We start from the raw sequence: 6,543 nt of genomic DNA, 5'->3' as shown, positions 1-6,543 counted from the left end.
TACTGGAGTACAAGTTCCCTTATGAAGTTCCTAGTGTAAGAATTTGTGGACTTCGTATTAAAATAATAATTACTGAAGGCATGAAACAGTGGTGGATGCAACTGTGTGGTAGCAGGGACGGTGATCTTGTTAAATTTTGATAACAGAATGTTGTAAGTGTCAAGATACTTCTGCTGGTGATTAGTGAATTTTGGTCCATCTTGAAGGGTGTATTTTCTTGAATTTAATGGAACAGAATATAGTCATAATGTCATATACAAAGTCATTTTCCTTTGGCTAACACCTTGTGGATCAGTGGACATAGAGGCCTATTTATTTCCAGTGTGTGCCTAAGCTGTGCAGGAAATGCCAAACTAAAATGAGAATGAAAACATTGGATGAAAAAATAATAAACTGTACATGGAGGAAGAGCTGAATTTACCATGGCTAGTTATGTACACATTTGTCCGTGTATAACATTAGATTAGTTACAGTTGTAGCTTGGTATTCCTTGTGTTGCTTGGGGAAGCATTGGATGTCTAGGCCATTGCTAATTTGATGGGAATAATGGAGTTCAAGTTCCCTTCATTGTGGAATTCATATTGTAAGAATTTGTGAACTTTGTCAAATAGTCATTGCCGAAGCCTGAAGGCATGAATTGGTGATGGATGGAACTGTTTGGTAGAAGGGCTGTTGATAGCGGTAAATGTTGATACCAGAATGTCATTAGTGTCAGGATACTTCCGTTGGAGTTTAGTGATTTTGGTCCATTTCAAGGTATCATGATTGTATAAGTACTCTTGAATTGAATGAAATAGAATAAACAAAGAGTCCTCATCCTTTGGCTAAACCAGGGTGTAGTCAGTAGTGTAGAGGCCTGTCTCCAATGTGTCCCTAATCAGTGCAAGAAATGTAACCTAAAATGAAAATGAATAGTATTAGTTAGTACACCAGCACCAATGTGACAAATTGGGAATGCTTGGAAAGGTATTCGTTATTCAACATACATCTTCTGAGTTTCTTGTCCAACATTCCTCATATATATATATATATATATATATATATATATATATATTAAAGCCTTTTCAGCTTCTTTCCAGACAAGCTCCAATGCACGTTGATACATCTCTCTTAGCATTGTAGCTTTGATCTGCTGTTTTCTTTTGTGGTGGTGTTAGGAAAATAAAATGAATAATTTTCCTTTGTTATCTTCCTCCAAAAGTTATGTTTCATCCGTTGCTGTCGCCTTTAAAACAAGTATAGAATGTCTGTTGAGGTCCTTTTCGTTGTCTTGGTAGAATTGGTTAGATTTAGTTTGTTGTTATAAGAGGAGTTAACAACTTTTGGAGTTGCTTAGCTATTCTAGGACCATAGTGTTTACAAGCCCATGATGAGTGTACTGTGCAGAAAAAAGCTAAATACACACACCTAAAATCTCAAATATGCATTTAATGTTGATTTAACAACAATTTTTATGTGTTGTCTTGAACCCAAAAATTACAAAAATTCTAGAACTATACTCTTTCACACCCTTTTTACTACAACTGTCCTATATGGCAGCCTGTTACAATCATCTGGATTCATCACTTTTTTTTTTTCTACTATTCAATCAATCACATAAGATAGTTGTAAAAAAATGAAGTGTGAAAGAGTGTAATTCTAGAATTATTGTAATTTTTGGGTTCAAGACAACATACAAAATTTTTATTAAATTAACATTAAATGCATGTTTGAAAATTTTCTTTTTTGATGCCAATGCATGTTTGAGATTTAGGTGTGTGTATGTATTTAGCTTTTCTGCACAGTACACTCATCATGTGCTTTCAAACACTTCCAACTCCATTTGCAAAACCTCCCAAACCCAAAACTAGGTGAAGAAAAAGGCTCTTTTATGCCTTCCAAGTCACAACTGCCGCAAGTCATAGAAATAAATACTTTTAGGCTCAAGCCCAAATAATAACTTCGTGAAGAGCAAGTTTGGTCTTTGGGCTTTTATGTCCATTTGGTCCCCTTTTTTGTCTAGTGGGTTGTCTTATTTTGGCCTCATCTATTTACTTACCCATCTAGTTTCATTCTCAATCAATTATTTACTTGAAATTTCACCTGCGTATGGTATGAGAGACAAAACCCATTTCGTCTAGTCTTTTGAATGATTGGGCATTTGGAAATATTTAGACCCGAAATGTGAAAGTTTAATCTTAGGCTTAACTCATTGCATTGGGCTGGTAAAATTCTCCAAAACAATGTCTCTATAATGTGATCAACCAGAATAGCACTTAGTGTGCTAGTACATACTTCACTCCAAATTTTATACTTAGCAATCTTGGAAAGCCAGTCCAACACGGTGGAAAGGTTCCATCTTCTTCTTCTTCTTTAATCATTTAAGAATTGTTGAAAATTTTCCATTCCATCTTTTAGATTATCTAGCAATTGTTATATTGATGTTGGTTTTCAAAATAAAGAATGAGAAAATGTTAGTGTTAAAGAATGATTGTGAAATGATTGATTTACTGTTTTATAATAATTTAAGTTTTTGGGACAAGAAATAGTTTATTTGATGAGAATAATGAATATAATATATTCCTCGTCCCAACTAACATCATGAAAGCTCACATAATCTTGTGCCCACCAAAACAGCACATATTTAACTGGAAAACAAAAAGGTCACTCTATGAATGTATAACATATCTTCTAGATTTTGTTTAGATATAGTTTTAGTGGTCATTTTCCATAGATTGGTGGGTTTGACTAAATGTGGGAAAATGACTTGGATATGGGCCTACCACTTGCATAATTCAGAAGACATAAGAACTGCCCTATGGCTATGTGTTTAAACTTTAAATTGCAAAACGGTGCCTATATCTCACTTCAAATTCAAATCTTGATGACATTAATTATGGTTGTATGTAACTTATTATTATTATCATTATTTCCATATGTAAGGCCCTACTCTGGAGGATTTGAAATCTGAACGTGTTTCTTGAGAGAGGTTAGGAAGTGCCAACCAATCATTGGCATATATACCTTAATTGGTTTTGATTTGGGTGTCCTTGAATGTGAAATTACATTTTTTATTCTCAAAATTTTTTTTTTTTTTTAATTTTTGCTCTTAACGAGAAATAAGAGTAAAAAGCATATAACTTAAATAATTTTATGTGATTTGCATGAAGAGAGATTAGAAAAAATTAATGCTAACAAGAGAGATGTTGTATTAATGACTATACAAATAAAATAAAATGGGTATTCAAGATTTGTAGATTTTAATACTTGAAGCAGCATTTAGAGCTAGGCAGTTAGACCCACATATTTGTGTCTTACTTAACATGTTAAGAATGATAGAAAATGTTTGTTTAAATGATGGTTCATCATATAGAGCAACTTGGCCTAGTGACATTCAACACTCCTTAATTAGTGTATAACATTATTCTAACAAGAAGATTTTGGCCCAAGCACATGCTTCTAGCCTTGTATTTCAAAGACAAAGACTTTTATCTTCACAACTCCAGCTAAAACTACAATAAGAGAGCCATTGGAAATTGATATATTAATTAGATTTTTTTTTTTTTTTTTTTCAGAGCCAAAGCAAGCTCTTGAGGGCTTGAGGCTCAACCCAAGCCAAGGAACAACCTTTTCTACCTAAAATTACCTTCTTCTTCTTCTTCTTTTTTTAATATTCTAATATGTTACTTGATTGTCACACCATTGCTTGATTAACTCAAGTACCCCCAAAGAAATGGATACAGGTCATGTTGCAGTGGCATTTGCATTGTTTATTCGTATTTATGAACTTCTGTTAAGAGATTGAGCTAAAGACCTCAAGTTTCTGCTCAAAATTTAATAAAAGCAAAATTAATTTGCATAGCCACAGAATACAAATGTAACTTCCAATCAACCATATCCATTTCATTGATTAATTAATTTTCTAAATATTATCTCCTCTTAACCATGCATGGACATGAATTAACTGTTCTTTCTCCTTCCTCCCCAAAAAAAAATCAAATTTTCTTTTACAAATCACTTTTGTTAATGAGTGTTTCTGTGCATTTGTTAAAGAAACTTCAATGGGTTTCACATATATTAAGAAATAATAAAAATTAATATATACATATGTTTTAGATTGAATGTGTTGCGACTTCTTATAAAAATTCAATCGACTATATTATAAAACTTTACCTTAACAAGTGCATAAAGACACCCATGAACAATACCCTTAATAATTTAAGTAGGCAATCCAAACCATTCCCAAGCCGTGTGATTCTACTATTAAAATTGTGGGGCCCAAATAATTTATGGGCCAGGCCCATTTACCCGTAGGGAGTCCAAAGGCCCAAGCCGAGGAGGGCTATAGCCCAAGTTTGATAATATAAAGCACAAAATAGTCTTGGGATACAGCCGAGGACAGTTCAGTCCTCGGCAGACCCGAAGTCCCACCGGAAAGAGGGGCAAAAACGGTATAGGACTAAACTTGAAAGAAAATCTAAAATATCCAGGGAAAACTGCCCTTATTGCCATTCAATGCTCTGCACCTGCCAGAGCCGTATTCTTCGACTTTTACAACCACCCCCAACGACTTTGGGTATGGGCTGATGGGACAAGTATCAGTCTTGGAAATGTTGACCCTATACGTGGACGAAGGACAGTGAACGCGGGCTCACCTGCCAGAGCCGTATTCTTCGACTTTTACAACCACCCCCAACGATTTTGGGTATGGGCTGATGGGACAAGTATCAGTCTTGGAAATGTTGACCCTATACGTGGACGAAGGACAGTGAACGCGGGCTAGTATAAAAGGAAAAATAAGTAATCTAGAGAATGGGCTGGAAAAAATGGCCAAAAACCAGAGCCTCCCAGCCCACCTCCAGGAGAAAGACTCCAGGGGTGAAGGAAACTTTACCATGTATGAACACCACGAAAGACCCACCGTCTAGTGACCAAGGCCTAGTCTTTCAAACCCACGCTCTACAAATGATATTGTTTGGGCCTTTTTACGGGCGAACCCAACACTGTTACAGTCCGCCACGAATCGTGTCCTTACAAAAATTATATTGAACTAAAAAACCATCCAAGCATAACCTACTATGCCATCCTTATTCTCCATTTCCATGTACATAGATCTACTATTTCCTTATCAATTTGACTTCTTTTTGTCATTTGGAGATACCATTTTCATCTTCTCTATTCTTTTAGAGATCAAAATTACAATTATACTATAGTCTATGAGTAATACTTATTGTATACAAACTGTTTTAAGTCACAGTTTCACTACTTACACATATTTTCACATTTTAAACAATCTTACACAAATTTCAACATACTTTTTTACCTATATATATATAAAAAACACTTAAACAACATTACTCAAACTTCTCTAACAAACGGGTTTAAGACTTAAAAATTTTGGATATAAATAAATAAGCAAAATAAACCCAAAACAAAAAAAAAAAAAAAAAAAAAAAAAAAAAAAAGCAAAAACCAGGCCAAATCAAGCAATATGAACCTTAAAATAATGACAGTTGAAGGTAATCGTGCTTCCAACCAAGCTAATTAAACAATTGTCGGTGGAGAATTCTGCCGACGTAAGATAATTTATCATCGTACGTCCACGTGGCACACCTCTATGCGTTGGCGGCCAGCCTGGCAATATTTGGACTACTGTATCACTTTGCTTCCACACACTCCTTTCTACCAAACTACCCACCTATTTCATATAAACTACAAAACTACCCCTCACCTGAAAGCTTTTGCTCTCGTGTCACTGACTACTACGCCGACATACCAATCTGACGACTAGTCAGTCAAATCAACGGTGTACAGTGTTTCTGAAAAAAAAGAGATACGGTACACGTGTCAAATTTTTATTGGTTAATCTTATCTGGTAGTCAACTATTTTGATGGGTAGTAATTGTTGATTTGCAATCAGGCACTCGAATTTTGACATTCTTATATAAAAAGTCAGCCCATTGGCTAATTTGGCTTGCCGTCTATTAGAGTATTAGCATTAAGAAATTTTAATTTTACCTATTTTATCATTTTAAAAAATCACTTTATCATTATATCATATCATTTTACAATATTTATAGCATCTCAAAACTCTATTTTTATTAAAATATTATTTTTTAATCTTTCTTTATTATTTCTTTCCACCTGTCACTTTTTTTTTTTCAGACTTGACATGATTCCTACGGTCACATTTTCCTGGACTTTCCAATAGTCATTTTTTGAGAATTTGAGAATGTATTTAAAGAAAAACTTAAAATAATAGTAATGAATAATATTATATTTTGAAGACCAAAACAGAACATTTAGACCGTTCATTGTAGTCTCTGGAACCATCCGGACCCTTGATTAGTTTCTACACTCTTTAAACCCTTTTCTCCGAACTCTCTAGAACCCATCTTTCTCTTTGTATCTGTCTCTCTCTCCACGCCATTAAAACCCCACACCCTCTTTGAGATTCACACTCTAAACACACACACACACACACACACACACACACACACACACACACACACACACACACAATCTCTCTCTTTCTGTCTCTGTACAAAACCCAAACACAAACAC

This window comes from Quercus lobata, chromosome 8, assembly GCF_001633185.2.
Source record: "Quercus lobata isolate SW786 chromosome 8, ValleyOak3.0 Primary Assembly, whole genome shotgun sequence".
NCBI classification, from domain to species: Eukaryota; Viridiplantae; Streptophyta; class Magnoliopsida; order Fagales; family Fagaceae; genus Quercus; species Quercus lobata.
Note: the sequence above shows the minus strand (reverse complement) of the source record.